Source organism: Globicephala melas, chromosome 12, assembly GCF_963455315.2.
Source record: "Globicephala melas chromosome 12, mGloMel1.2, whole genome shotgun sequence".
Classification (NCBI taxonomy): Eukaryota; Metazoa; Chordata; class Mammalia; order Artiodactyla; family Delphinidae; genus Globicephala; species Globicephala melas.
In genome coordinates, this window is record NC_083325.1 from 5,977,781 (window position 1) to 5,994,568 (window position 16,788).

The following is a 16,788-nucleotide window of genomic DNA, read 5'->3' on the forward strand; positions in this document are numbered from 1 at the left end:
GTGGTTGTGCTTTTGTGTGCTTTACTGTACAGTACTGCACAGAGTACAGTAGTACAGTATCTTTATTTCTTGCCTGTTCACTCGATGCTAGCCCCTGTATACCATTGTCGTACTGTACTACTGTACTTCTCAAGGTACTGTACTATAAGATTAAAAATGTTTTCTTTATTTTTGTGTTTTGTTTGCTTTTTATGTATTATTTGTGTGAAAAGTATTATAAACCTATTACAGTACAGTACTATATAGCTGATTGTGTTAGCTGGGTGCCTAGGCTAACTTTCTTGGACTTACGAACAGATTGGAGTTATATGCTCTCGGAAAGGAACTCGTTCGTATGTAAGGGACTTACTGTAAATACTTGTTGAATGAATGAGTGAATACTAGGCTAAAAGATGCTTGTTTTGTGTTCGTGGTATTATCAATACACTGCATTGCATTGGAGTGTATATTAGTGCTCTCCTTGGTGTGTAACACCCCTTACTTCTTCCAGACTCTCACAACCATGAACCCACCCTTCTCCCTCACTGTGGTCTTTGGTCCTGCAGCCTTACATGCTCCTGGGGCATTTGACTACTTGAGTGTATGTCTGCCTTCTAACTCCATGAGGCCCAAAGCACTGCTCAGACTCCTCTGCAGGAATTAGCAAACACCCTCAAGGGGAGAGGAATCCAAATGCCAGGCTCACCTGTCTGGATTATTATGTCCTGACTCTAGCTGAGTAATTCTTACAGACTTTTACCCCCTTCACATAGTTGCTTCTTCTATTTTGATTGCTTTTCTAGTTGTATTCATTGTGAGGTTTGCTCTGAACTACCTGGAAAGGAAGCTGAGTGAGTTTCTTTTTGTTTGCTTGTTTTCTAATTTTATTGAAGTATAGTTGATCTCCAATGTTGTGTTAATTTCTGCTGTACAGCGAAATGACTCAGTTACACACACATATATATTCTTTTGCATATTCTTTTCCATGGGTTTTTTAATTCTGCCCTTTTCGTTGCTGCCTCTCGGGTTCCACATGGGAGCCAGTGTCCTTCACCACAACCTTCAAGCTTCTAAGTCAACGTCTGTTCTTCTGTCTCAGTGTTTAGCTTTTCGCTCAACTGCGGAGGCAAATCTTCCTCAAAGCCCTCCTCTCTGCCTCGGTATTGGTTTTGAAATTATTATTCGATTGTGTGTTTCTGTACCTTCCTATGTTTTTGTCTACTTTCTCCCTTCCTCAAAATAAAATGGTTGGACTCTTGTTAGCATGGCCTCAGCTTTCTCTGTCCTATCTCATCTTGCTTCACCATCTAAGGACAGTCTGTCTTCAATATCTCTCGTCCAGCTGCTTCCAACCATCTCTAGGTACCTTACCCCCAAATAAAGCCTAAATAAAACCTTACCTCAAATTTCCTACCATCTCAGGCTGTCAGCTCCTCCTTTCTCTTCTTGACATGGATATCCTTCCCTGAAGAGAAAACCACTCTGGTTTCTATTCCACCTTCACCCTGTTCTATGGACGCTCCTTTGTTAGACGGTCACCAATGACATCTAAGAAGGCAATGAATTTTTGTCATTTTCTTCTATGTTGATTTCTTTGGAGCACATGAAACTGTGACCTACTTTTTCTTAAATTTCTTTTTTCCTAGACCTAAAGCGTAACTCTATTCCCCCTATTATTCTACCTCTCTGACCATTATGTGTCTGCCACTGCAGCTGGCGGCCTTTCTCACATTCCTTATAAAACAACTATAATTTTAGAGTTTCTGCAGGGTCTTTGGGGCAGATGAATGGTTCTGTTGTTGGAAAGTCGAGCGTCTCACAGGTGGGCCCTAGGCACATCCTAGAACAGGAGAATAAAAAAAGGGGGAAAAATTGTTCTGCCGTAAAGAGCAGTTTCAGTGATAGACTGGGGGAATTTTTATGGGCTATTTGCCTTCAGGAAAATATTTCTCTTCCTTAACGTGTATTTAGACTACTACATGGTCTCTGGGAATTATTGTTTGTCCTTGAAAAGGGTGTGTGAGACTATGTTTTCATGTTACCTGCGAGACAATTCAGAGGGCTTCTCGCCTCCCCCTAAAGATGTTTGAAAAGGGACTGAACTCGGAATAGGAAAGCCCTCTGTGGACTGTTCCGAAGCCACCTGCATTGTCATTCTAAACTGATTAGCTCACTTCTGGGGAATGTCCCAGCAGCTTCCTGTGTGCCCTGGGTTCTGTCAGTGTGGAGCAGTGTTAGATAATCCACTGGGTCCAGAGTAGAGGTGTGGAGATTTGCACAGAAATAAAAAAAAAAGGTAAGATGGGCTTTTCTTTAAGGAGAGAGAGAGAGAGAAGGATGGGCTTCAAGTCATGAAGCAAGATTAGGAAGCAAACAGGCCCTGGGGAAGGGGTGACGTCTTTCCTTTTCTCCAGGATTCTGGGCTATAATCATCTACTTTGCAAACAGACTTAAGTTTTCTTCTTTCCTACATTGCCATTTCCTGTAGTTATTTCCAAAGTTTTAAAAAAAGGTTTCAGCATGCCCCAGAGCCTCCTTGAGTGGTTCTTGGATAAATAAGGGGCGGCCCAGGAAGGAGACACGCTGACATCTCTGCACTGTCCCCACCCCACTCAGGTGTATCCCTTGAGGGAGAACAGGACCCAGAGTCCAGGTGAGGAAGAGTGGTGTGAGCAGCCCAAGGCGGTGCTGAGAGGGGGTCAGGGGAACATATGATGATCGAGGGTCAGCCGCGCCTCACGCACTCCCTCCCCCAAATAAATCAGAGGAAGGTACACCCGCACGGGTCAGGGCGGAGGCAGACTTCGCAACGTTCTACCTTAAAGTCTCTTTTCTGTCCTTCTCTCGCTCCCCGCTGCCCTCATCCCCAGACTCCTGTGCTCTTTTCGCCGAGTTACCTACTTCCTTGGGCTGATTATACATCTATGGATTCAACCTCCCCCTCAGTCTTTTCACCCCTAAGTTTTAACCACAAGCCCATAACTTCTCTCCTGAATTTTAGTCCCATATTTCCTGCCAAGGGGCTACTGTTCACTATGCAAACTGCATGTGATGAAGGTTAAACTTCCTGTCTTCATTTTTCCTCTATACATGGTCCCTGACTTAAGAAGGTTTGACTTATGAGTTTTTGACTTTACGATGGTGTGGAAGGCATATGCATTCAGTAGAAACCGTGCTTTGAATTTTGAATTTTGATCTCGTCCTGGGCTAGTGATATGCAGAACAGTCCTCTCTCAGTGATGCTGGGCAGTGAGCCGCAGCTCCAAGTGAGACAGGCGATCGCGAGAGTAAACAACTGACACACTTAACAGCCATTCTCCCAGACGATATTCTGTTTTTCACTTTCGGTACAGTATTCCATCAATTACCTGAGCTATTCAACACTTTATTATAAAATAGGCTTTGTGTTAGATGATTTTGCCCAACCGTAGGCTAATATGAGTGTTCTGAGAACATTTAAGGTAGGCTAGGCTAAACTATGATGTCCGGTAGGTGAATTAAATGCATTTCAGCTTAGGATATTTTCAACTTAAGATGGGTTTATTGGGATGTCATGACACCATAGTGAGGAACACCCGTACATCCTTTCCGGCCATACCAGCATCTCCCTGTCTTCACTATTTTTCTTTGTGCTGGTTGCACAGCCATTTCCATCACCCGGGCTCAGATTGGGATCACCTTTGGGTTCTTCTGTCTTGCCATCATCATCTCTTTGGGTGGCCACTTCCTGTCAATTCTTTTCTAGTGGCTTTTCCTTCTGACCCTACCTTTCCATTTCCACCACCACAATCTTCGCTGGTCCCCTTTTGTCATGCTCTGATTCTTGCGCTACCATCCTAGTTTCCTGCCTCTTATGTTTGCCTCTTCCAGGAATTTGCACATTACCACTGGTTTAAAATCTTCCTACACGTTTCTTTATCTCACTCCTCTGTTAAAAGCCATTAATGGTTCCTTGCTGCCTTCCTACGAAGGGCTAAACTCTCCAGCTGAAATTTAAAATGCTCCACAGTCAGGCCCTGCCTACCTTTCCAGTTCAATGACTCACTGCTCCTCTAACACGGCCTCGCCTTCAACAAAACGGATCGAGCTTTATGTTGTCTTTCCTCTCTGTCTCTCCCCATAGTTTTCTCATCATCTGGTGTATTCTTTGCCTCCTTTCATCTCAGACACGTCTTACACAGCTTCCATCTCTAATGCCACCTAAGAACTGGATCAGAATTTCTATCTCTCAACCTTAAACTTCCATTTCACTGATTGCCTATGGTCACATGCTGTAGGAATTTATACGTCTTATTACTCAAACTAAACTGAAAGTCTTGTGATAGTAAAGATGTGTTTCATATATTTTATATCCTCCTGTTAGACCCTAATAGAATGAGAGGCACATACCAACCAGCAAATGTTGGAAGGAACAGCTGAATGAAAGAATATGTTCCTAGAACAAAATGCTAATAAGAGAACAATCATACAACTTGGTAGAAGGTATTTCCCTGTTTTCAGTGAGAATTCTGAACAAAAGGTCATTTTTGAAGCTGATCCAGTGCTATGTAGAAATTTACCTTTGGTTTCCTGTGGCCTTTGGTTTCGACCAAGTTTGACCTGAGCATGGGGGTCCATGGAAAATAGCCAAGTCACTTTTTCCTGAGCAAAATTTATTTTTCTTGCCGTGGCTATGTAGGAAGATTAGACACGAACACAAGATGAGTCTAGCTTTCCAGTCAAAGACAGGTCTTTTGCAAATATTATTAAACTTTTATTTCTAGACCATTTGCAAGTCTGGTTTCATCTGCTAGGAACTACTAGAAAATGTGATTCTAATGTGATTAGATTCCTTCTTCCAGAGTAATGTAAATAAGGTTTTCTAAAAGTAAAAGTGGAAGAAAACGATATCATCAAAGCAGGGGCAAGTTCTCAGCCTTTTAATTCTACACAATTGAAATTACTCTGGTCTGCTCAAATGGTTCTGTTGTGTGTAACCAGAACACCTATAGAGGAGGAACAAAATGGCAAGTTTTAATCCATTAAAATAATTGTTTTTTTGCTTTGGTTGATGGCAAGTAAGTTTTAGTCCCAGAAAGCAATGTTTTTTACTTAATACTAATCTTGAGGGTGTTTGGACGTCAGTGAGTATTTGGCTAGTTGGTTTGCAATTTTGCCAAATTGCCTGGAGTCTGAAGAAAGAAAAAATCCATGAAACAGATTCTTTATTAATGACTTGATATTAAGTGGATTTGGCTGCATTATCTCTACTTTATCATTTTAGTCAAAGGAGGGTAAGTACTGAAATATTCAGATTCAAAGCTTAGCTGGAACAAATTCTGAACAGGCCAAGTGTCTGCCATCCGTCTGTCTCTCACATACATATACTCCTACTGCACCCTATATTTTTCGGAGACCAAATCTTGGGCTATACCAAAGAAATAAGATGTTTATCAGGGGATCTGAACTCTCTGCTATGGAAAAATGTATGTTAACAGACGCACACTACTGTATATAAAATAGATAAACAACAAGGACCTACTGTATAGCACAGGGAACTAAGGGAACTATATTCAATATATTGTAATAACCTATAATGGAAAAGAACCTGAAGAAGAATATATCTGTATATACATATATATGTATATATATAAATATATATATGACTGAATCACTTTGCTGTACACCTGAAACATTGTAAATCAACTATATTTCAATAAAAAATAAAAGAAGAAAGCATGGATCCTGCAAACTTCCTCATGGACTTCCTAACGGGGATCTGCCCAACGTGTACAATGGCTAAGGCCGCTTACATCCCGAGATCTGTAGCCCCTTCTGTCATGGTGAGAATGGACACGGTAAGAGAAGAGGCGTGTGGCTCTTTCAGGTAAAATCATCAATTCAATGAAGCAAAAATACAAACATCTGTGATGGTCATGCCTTGCAGATTGCCAAGTACAGGAGGTGTGATCGATCAGGGACCCAGCTGCTCCACTGATATCCATCAGCCACGTTTGCATCAGGACCACGCGTCCCATGGGCTGCTCTGGGTCAGTGACTGAGCTGGGCGGAATATTAAGGCAGCATCCTCCCTGCACGGCAGCCCAGGACACTCTCACCCAATGTTTCCCCCACTTGAAGTCAAACCAGGACCACTCTCGAGCCTTCTTCAGCTTCTTTCCTATTTTCTCTCACACAGGCATTTCCCCCAATATATCCTTGCACATTTAACCCCATCTGTTTCTCCAATGACCTGGATTAACTCAGCATCTACTGTGTGCAAAGTATTCTTTTTTAAAATTTTTTTAAAAATTAATTTTTATTGGAGTACAGTTGCTTTACGATGTTGTGTTAGTTTCTACTATACGGCAAAGTGGATCAGCTATACGTATCCATATAGCCCCTCTTTTTTGGATTTCCTTCCCTTTTAGGTCACCACAGAGCACCGAGTAGAGTTCCCTGTGCTATACAGCAGGTTCTCATTAGTTACCTATTGTATACATAGTAGTGTATATAGGTCAGTCCCCATCTCCCAATTCATCCCGCCACCACCCCCTTTCCCCCTTGGTGTCCATACATTTGTTCTCTACATCCATGTCTCTATTTCTGCTTTGCAAGCCAAGTATTCTTCTGTGACACATTCGATACACCTCTGCCCGTGGGAATGGAAGAACCGCCCACCTGTCTCCTTGCTCCTCGCTCATGGAGAGCTGACCTGTGGGTACGCAGGGGTGGGCGCACTTTTTCTGATGCTCAGCAAGAATCCGGTGGATACCTGTTGGCATCGTTCATTTATTCAATCAATTATCCCTTCAGCCGGGAAATGGCATACACCTCTCTTAAGCATCTTGATGAGGTAAGAACGTCTGTAAGCAATGCTCTGTTTGGATGCTGAATGCCATTTAACTGCATGTTTTTCAAGAATAATTACCACATACCAAAAGTGGGGCTGGGCACAGTAGGGACTCAGAACAGGCAGTATACGATTTTGACCTCTACTCTGGAGGAATATTTAACCTAATTAGGAAGACAAGATTTATGATCACTAAACCATACTTAGTAATATAAGAATGTATACAATTCAGGATGTAATATATAACTTATGGGACTGACTAAACATAGAGAATGGATATAGAGATCAGAGTGTTTCCATGTTTATGCGGTCAAACCCCAAATTCCCATCTGGAAAAAAAAATTCTATCCAGATCTGTTTGCAAAGACTCCTGCCTACTTAGACATTTTAATTTCTTTTTATTTTATTATTTTTATTTTTGGCTGCATTGGGTCTTCATTGCTGTGTGCGGGCTTTCTCTAGTGGCAGTGAGCGGGCTGCAGTGTGTGGGTTTCTCATTGCGGTGGCTTCTCTTGTTGCGGAGCACGGGCTCTAGGCACGTGGGCTCCAGTAGTTGTGGCTTCTGGCCTCTAGAGCTCAGGCTCAGTAGTTGTGGCACCCGGGCTGAGTTGCTCCGCGACACGTGGGATCTTCCCTGACCAGGGTTAGAACCCGTGTCCCCTGCATTGGCAGGCGGATTCTTAACCACTGCGCCACCAGGGAAGTCCCGACCTTTTTATTTCTATTGGTGAGTTTAGCCCTTATCTGATACATGTAAAGATGAACTCTCTGCAGCTGGCGTGCTCTGGAAGAAGTGAGATTCTACCTTTGTGTAACTTCTAGAGAGCTGACTTACATAGTAGAAGATTTTTGTGGTACTTTCCCGTCTCTCTGCCAAGGGTAAGCAAAACCCTAGCCTCATCTTGGAGCCAGGCTCCAGGAAGATGCCATCTAATGCAAATTAAAGCTAGGAAGGTATCTGGTCAAATTTCCTTGTTTTGTAGGTGAAGAAATGGAACCATAGTGAACATAAGTGACCTGTCCAAGAGGGCCTAGGAAGAAATATTTGGTTAGAAGCAGGAACCGATCTCAGTTACTTCCAACAAACAGACAAATAAATAGAATTTATTATATGGATTCGGGGATATTCCATGGAATCCAAAGGGAAAGATAGAGCTGGGCTAGATATCAGGCTTTATGGAGAGCTCAGGAATTCTTTCTTTGCACCATTTCTTAGTGTTTGCTTGGCGTTCTGGGCTCTGGTTCTCTGCTGCTCAGAGTACACGCACTCACATTCCGATCCCAGTCATATGAAGAAACTGGCTGGCTCTCTCCAATCCCTAATCCAAGTTTCTGGAGGAAAGAATCTGATTGGTCCACTGTGGGTCAGTTATCCAACTTAGTTGAATTAGCTGTAGCTGTTGGGCAGGGCCTCCTGCAACAGAAGCTTGGCTGCATGTGGCAATGGGAGGAGAAGGGAATAGTCCACAAAAAGGGACAGAACTATTGTGAGCTGTGCTGGCACCCCAGTGACAGCTGCTATAAAGGCTGTATGCTGAGAGCATGGCAGACACAGGACAGGAGGCAGCTTTCTCACTTCTGAACTTCTATGACTCACTAGCACAGCCTGCCCAGATGCAAGACAAGAAGGAACAGACCCCGCATCTTGATGAAGGGACAGTGACGCTCATTGTACAGAACATGTACTTATTAAAGAGCTAGAAAAACAGAACAAACTAAACCTTAAGCCAACAGAAGGAATAAAATAATAAAGGCGAGTACAGAGACAAATGAAACAGGGAGTAGAAAAACAATAGAAAGAACCAGCGAAACCAAAGGTGAGTTATTTGAAAAGACTGACAAAATCGACAAACCTTTAGCTAAACTAAGAAAAAAAAGAGAGAAGACAAAACTAAAATCAGAAAAGAAAGTGAGACATTACTACTGACCTCACAGAAATTACAAGAACGAAAAGAGAGCACTGTGAACAGCTGTATGCCAACAAATTAGATAACCTAGAGGAAATAGACAAATACCTAGAAACACACAAATGACCAAAACCGACTCAAGAAGAAACAGAAAATCTCAGCAGATTTATAACACGTAGGGAGATTGAATCAGTAATCAGAAACCTCCCAACAAAGAAAAATCCAGAACCACATAGCTTCCCTGCTGAATTCTACTAAACATTTCAAAAAGAATTAACACCAATCTTAATCTTCCAAAAAAAACTAGAAGAAAAGGGAATGCTTTCTAATACATTCTATGATGCCAGAGTTATCCTGATGCCAAAGCCAGACACAGATACCATAAGAAAACTACAGACCAATATTCTTTATGATTTTAGACTAAAAAAAGAAATCCAGCATAGGCAAATCCACAGAGACAGAAAGCAAATGAGAGGTTACCAGGCTTTGAGGCAAGGGGGAAGTGGGGAGTGATTCCTTAACGGCTATGAGGTGTTTTTAATGGGATAACGAGAAAAATTTGAAACTAACTAGAGCTGATGCTTCCGCAACTTTGTGACTATCCTAAGTACCACTGAACTGTACACTTCAACGTGGTTAATTGTATGTTATGTAAATCTCACCTCAATAAAAATATAAATCTAGGATAGTAGATAATTGTGGCTATTTTCAGAATACACACACACACACACACGATTGATATAGATAATCTGCAATTAGATAAACCCTCAGATAGTCGAGGGTAGATTACTTCCGACTTTGTCATTTAAGGAGTCACAGCTTTCTTTGGGAGCTAAGCGGACCAATTCTTAGAGTGAACATGGTCCTCTGTCAGTAAGACCATCCTCATCTGGGAGGCTGGTCCATTTGGAGGACTGGGACACGTGGCTCTCTGCCAGATGGGCTCCCATCCCGTGGGTGTCAAAGGGCCTCATGTTGGGTTTTCCATGGCATTGTTCCCCCAAGATCCCTTCTTCCTTTTAAAGCTGGGAAGCTTTGTTTTACAGAAGCTTTGATGTTGTCCCTAAGATGTGACGAGCCGAGTCTGCCGCAGAAGTGCTGGCACCTGCGAGAGATAAATTCTCTGGGAAGAAGAAACATAGATCCCCCGGAAAGCATCAAACCCAGCCAGCTGCTCCAGTTCTTCCCAACACGTTTTCTTAGAGAAATGACATGAACTGGAGATGGTTTATCCAAGTGGCATAAAATGGTCACATCCAAATTTGAAGCTGACCTTTGCCCCCGCAACGTAAAGCTTGCCGTGTCCGCCAGCTTGCGCTGAGTAATTATTCTCAAGAGCTGAGCTCTACAGGGTAAAACAACCTCCTTGCTTGTTGAGACAGTTCCCCAGAGGCTGGTGTTTGGTGTGGATCCAGTACATCTTCCAGGACCCATATGACCCTTGGGGCCCTATTTTGTTCTCAGGACATTCTCCTGAATCCGTCAACCAACCAGCTACCATTCCAATCCAGGCAGGCTCTCCCTCCCTCCCTGCTTTCTCTTCCTACTTATCGTCTTTGTCTTAAACAACTTTATAACAGAACAGGAAGTGCTAAGCTGTTTACATTGATCCCAAAATTGTTTCAACCAGTAAACAGTATTGCATAGCGGTAATGTGTGGCTTATTTTGTTCTACTCTTCTCACTATTTCATTCACAAATTTTTCTTTTCATTCACAAATTTTTTTATCAGGACATTCATTTACTTTACTGGGGGGATGTGACAGGGCGGCTTTCCCCAAAACTATCCTATGGATATTAAAAGGGATATTTGAGAAACTATGCCTCAATGAGCAAGTAAGTTTGGGAGACACTGAATTCAACCAAGTTAAACATGCTTCTTTACATAGGATTTCTCAGGGTATTCGATATGTGTGGTAAGTTTTCAAAATGGGGATTTGAAGCATTCCTCAAATTTATTTGATCAAGATACTCTTTTTTTGTGAGGCATTTCTAGAGGGCTACCTTTTAAAAACAGTAGTCTGCAAAGATTTTTGTTACATACTCCTTAAAAGAATTTTGAAACTGTTCACTCCATTGCCTATTTTAAGCCGATATTTTAAAATTTCACATAAGTTTATTTGCACAGCAAAGGAAACCATAAACAAAACGAAAAAACCTATGGAATGGGAGAAAATATTTGCAAATTATGGGACCGACAAGGGATTAATTTCCAAAGTATGCAAACAGGTCATACAACTCAATAACAAAAAAACAAACAACCCAATAAAAAAAATGGGCAGAAGACCTAAACAGACATTTCTCCAAAGAAGACATACAGGTGGCCAGGAGGCCATATATACAATGGACTATTACTCAACCATAAACAAGAATGAAATAATGCCATTTGCTGCAACACGGATGGACCTAGAGATTGTCCTAAGCAAAGTAGGTCAGACAAAGACAATTATCATATGATATCACTTATGTGTGGAATCTGAGAAAATGATACAAATGAACTTATTTACAAAACAGAAGTAGACTCACAGGCATAGAAAACAAACATGGTTACCAGAGGGGAAAGCAGGAACAGGGGCTGGTGTGGCGGGGAGGGAAAAATCAGGAATTTGGGATTAAGAGATACACACTACAATATATAAAATAGATAAACAATAGGGCCTACTGTATAGCACAGGGAACTATATTCAATATCTTTTAACAGCCTATAATGGAAAAGAATCTGAAAAAGAATATATATATTTTGTGTGTGTATATATATATATGTGTGTGTGTGTGTGTGTATACATATATGCATGAATCACTTTGCTATACACCTGAAATATTGCAAATCAACTGTACTTCAATTAAAAAAATTTTTCTAATTAAAAAGTGTAACACACACAAAATTTTCACATAAGTTTAGATAGTTGCATTGATGCAAATATTGAACATCAAAAATAAAACTTATCCATCTTCAGTAAGTTTACAATAGAATTTCAAAACCATAACCATTTGATATTCATCAACATCCATTAAAGAAATGAACAAAGGTAGTTTTTTCTTCTTGAACCTGTACTTCCAATTCACTTTCCCCACAATTCTTACCCTCGTACTACATCATTTTGCTTGAAAGTGACTTATTGGTTATCCCACTAAACAAAACAAACACATGGAAATTGAAATTTTACATTTCAGTGTGATCATAATAGTCTACACATTAACTTTTCTTCCAGGATGAGTTTTCATTATAATTACTATCCTAGAACATGACTGAACAAAACAACATAAATATATTATCAATTTTAAAACATAATGAAGCATAAAAGGCATATAAAGTCAGATACGTCAGGATCAAACGTCTCCTAGGCAGTTAATGAAAGGCAAACTATGCCAAGAGCTATCATATTGTTCATTTCTTGCTATTAGGAGGTTAAAAATGTAACAATTTTATAAAATAAAGTTGAAGAGTCACATAATTTCAGTAATATTTTATAATACTTGATAAAAATAGTTTTTACCAAATCTGAAAGATATTATGCAATAACTTTACCTCTGGGTTTTAGCCCATGAATCTTGAAAACTTTGGCAGTCCCAGAAGACATTTCAGTTGCAGTTAAAATAATCAGTGGCACTGACCCCTACTTCCCTGGCTGTTTGATGGTGACTTTCTTTCCAGATAATGTCGTATCCTAGGGATGAAGATAGATAATAGCTGAGAAGAATAGCTTAAATGCACTAGTGAAAATAAGCACTTCTTGATAACCAGGATTTCTTTAAAAATGTTGTTTTAAGTTGAAGTATAGTTTATTTACAATATGTAAGTTTCAGGTGTATAGCACAGCAATTCAGATATATGTCTATATATCGATATCTAGATGTGGATATAGATACTCTTTTTCAGATTCTTTTCCCTTATAGGTTATTACGTAATAATGAGTATAGTTCCCTGTGCTATACACTAGGTCCTTGTTGGATAACCAGTATTTCTTAGGATGGCTCTCTCTGCTTTGCTCTCAAGGGAATCTCAAGAGAGGAAACAGTGCAGTTGCCATGGACTGGGGAGTGGGGAAAGCAAAGTTATGACCTGGGGTTTGTTAGTACTCCCATCATCCCACCCTGCCATGGGTCTTAATTCACGCAGGGCCACTTCACTGTTCCATAAAAGGGACGTGTATCCTGGGAAATGCCGGGCCCATGGGGGTTTGTGGGAAACTGATCAGTTATTAAAAATGTTTTCACCTTTGTTTTGCACTTCGAACCTTTCTCACCCAGAGCCATGCTTCATGGCAAGATTTAATGGTGAAGGAGCACGGCTGCTTTTTTCAAGTGGGAGGAGCCTTTTGGAACTCAGGCCAGATCTTAGCAAATCCACTGTAGGAAAGGATACCTACAGACGTTGAGGGTCAGGTAATGCAGAAACACCCAGAGTAGCCCCTGGACGTCTTTGCCTGCCCCCAGGAATCCTCAAACCCGGTTTGAAGACTTGCTCTGCAGAACGCACCGGTGTCAAGGAGAGGAGACTGGCTTTAGCACCCACAGGTCCCCCGAGTCAGCTCCATAACCCAGGGCTCACAGTCACGTGGGTAGAACCTCCTGCCACACCTCAGACTCACATCGCTAACTGATGGGGTTTTCTTTCCGAGGAGTCCAGATGCAGCCTCAGGACCCTTTCAATCCTGGACTCCGAGACGTACTTCCCAACCAAGAGAACTGGTACATAAGATGAAAACTGTTCACCACCCTAGATTTAACTTCTCCAGGATGTCCTCATGTGTAAAATAGCGGGCTAGGTCTACATGCTTTTAGGTTAAGGTGACACCATTTATTCAACCAATTCCCCATTCTTGAGCATCTGGAATGATTCCTATTTTCTTTACCATTGTAAATAAATAATTTTCCTGTGCTCTAATTGCCAGGGTAGAGTTCTGAATTAGAAGTCATAAAACGAATCTGTAGCAATTATTATGCTTGTGGCCACATTGCTGTCCAGAAAGAGCAAACTGATTTAGAGTCTGACCAAGCTGGGTGTTTCTATTCTTATTTATTTGTGATCTTTATAGATACCTCATGCTATCACAAAATTGTATATTTACATTTCTCAAATTGCTTCTATGCTTTGATTTATTGTATTTGCTTGTGTGTAAACTGTCTGTCCGCCTTGAGCCCACATCAGATGGAATCTAGGTATTGATCTGCCATATTTGCATTCACTCTGGTCCTTGGAAGGTGTTTTATCAGTGATGTTTGCCCGCTCCTCTGCACAGAGATTGTTGGCTTGCCCTTGGTGTGCGGGGGCAAGGGGTCCCGTCATCAAAGGGGAAGCTGTCAGGGCACAGCTGAACCGTCCTTGAGCCTCTTTGAAGTTTAAACAGAAGGCATCTCAGTGCTTACTTAGCGCTAAGCTGGTGTTTTCAGTACTCTCTGTAAGCAGGGTTAACTCCTGCCCTTTGGGTTTTATCAGACCTCCTTCCCAGGACTTATTAGGCCATGTTCCAAGTTTGAGAGCTTCCTTTTTCATTAGAAAAAAAGGAGTATTGCACCAATGCTCAGCACCAGTGAATTCTAATCACCTGCTCACTTAAGGACTTTGGTTTTTGTGGTCTTTCCATTCATGCAATTCAGCACTCCTTGTCCAGACCTAGAAGTTAGAATATGCACACCTCCAAGACAAAAACACCATCACTGCTTGGGCCTACTAAAGGCTGAGTCCATGACGTTTCTCTTTCTGTCTCATTTATCGCTGTATTAGGGTTCTCCAGAGAGACAGAACCAATTGTGTGTGTGTGTGTGTGTGTGTGTGTGTGTGTGTGTGTGTGTGTGTGTGTGTGTGTGTGGAGAGAGAGAGAGAGAGAGAGAGAGACAGAGATTTATTATTATAAAGAACTGGCTCACACAGGTGTGGAGGCCGGCAAGTCCCGAGACCTGCAAGGTGAGTCGGCTCTAGTCGGACCCCTAAGGTCTGTGAACTCAGAGAGCCAATGGTGTAAATTCCACTCCAAAGGCTGGTACCCTCAAGACCCAGGAAGAGTGATGTTTCAGTGCAAGTCTGAAGGCAGGAAGAGGCTGGTGTCCCAGTTCAAAGGCAGGAAGGCAGAATTCTCTCTGACCTGAGGTGGGGTCAGCCTTTTGTTCTATTCCGGTGTCACCTGATTGCCCACCCAGTGGGGAGGGCAATCTGCTTTACTCAGGCTACTGATTTAACAGTTAATCTCATCCAGAAACTCCCTTACTGATATACCCAGAATAATGTTTGGCCAAAAGTGGGCTCAGGAGGTGCAGGGAACTTGTTAAGGCCTCAGGACCCCCAAGGGGCAGACCCAGGAAGGTCCTCTCCATATGACTGCATGGTGGGAAAGGCACCCGTTTCACCTCCACAACAAGGTATGTGGCTGAGGGAAAAAGTGAGTGTGTGATGGCATCCCTTTCCCTAGACGGCAAAGGTACTCAAGCCAGGAGGCAGAAGGGACTCTGGACCTCCTGCGCCTTGAGGCACCCCCCATCTCCCCCTCCACCACCACCCTGCCGCCCCACAGCAGGGCTGGGGACCTCACACTCAGTAGCTCCCCTGTGGCTCTGACAATGCTCCCCACTCCAGGCTTTGCTAAGGGGTGACGAGGACAAAAGGGGTCAGTGTGGGTTCCTGGGAATCATTGAAAGGCAGGAACCAGAGATCCTCTCAAATAAAGATACTTGATCCATTGCTGGAAAACTCAGAGGATTTTGCCTCGCACTGCATTATTTTAATAATCATACCAAAAACTGAACCAGCAGCTGCCTGGAAGCCATGTGACAGGAGGATGCAGATATCAGGACCCTTTGTGGGTGGGAGCTGGGTCCCCTCACCCAGGTGCTTCCTGGCCCTGTCTGCAGAGTGAGGAACTTCGCTTTCGACTTCCAGATTCTCTTTGTGAGACTGACGTGCACGTGAAAGTTCTTCACAAACCAGAAAGACATTGAAGAGATGTCAATTGAAAACACTAAAATGAAAGAAGAAACTTTTCCCTTTGAGGAGAACTATTCTAGGAGGGGGAGAGTTTTCTTTTTTCTTCTTTGCTGCTGAAGAGTTTAAAAGGCCAGGGAAAGGGCCCTTCTCTTTCTTTTCCCAACTCTTTGGCATCCTTTAGTTAATGCATCAGCCTTCTTTCCAGACCTCTTCACACAAGCCAGTCCCAGGCCCATTTCCTGGTTGTGTGACAAAAGGGGGAAATGATTTATCCAGATATAAGATATCAGTTACTAGGCCTGAATTCATTGCAGAGGCAGGACTGTTTTACCAGGGAGGGGTGGCTTATGGTGGGGGGACATGAACAGCATGGCTAACCAGTGCCAGGGTGCTGGGAAAATGGAGGAATCAATTTCCCCTTCCCTTGCAAAAGGAAAGCACCCTCTCTGCCTAAAGGTGTTCCGACACGCCCCTCCCAGAAGAGCATAAAACTGGTGACACAGAACACGTGGAGGGACAGAACTCCAGCCACGCACAGCCACAGCCGGGGGTTGGCAGAGGACTTTGAAGGGAAGCAAAACGTGTAGAAATAAACCAATAGATTCACTTCACACAGCGGACACTGCTTGTGTATAAGTGTGGTCCAGGCTGGCAATGAGGGCTTGACGCCAGGATCCAACAGCCCGGGGCTGTCTGGACCTCAGGACGCAAGAGTGGGAAGAGGCAGCACAGCCCAAGAGCATCAGGACTGGACCAGACCTAGTCCCCGTCCCTGGGGAAACTCAAGGTGAGAGCCTTCACACTGTGTTTTAGATAATTACAATTTACATTAGAAAGCGGGTCTCCTTACACAGTAAAGGTCAGTCATTTTTATTTATTTAAAAAAAATTTTTTAATACCAAGCATTTTCCTTTTTTTTCTTTTTTAAAATTTATTTTATTTTATTTATTTTTGGCTGTGTTGGGTCTTTGTTGCCACGTGTTGGCTTTCTTTAGTTGCGGCGAGCGGGGGCTACTCTTCGTTGCGGTGCGCAGGCTTCTCATTGCGGTGGCTTCTCTTGTTGTGGAGCACGGGCTCTAGGCGCATGGGCTCCAGTAGTTGTGGTGCGCGAGCTCAGTAGTTGTGGCTCATGGGCTCTAGAGCGCAGGC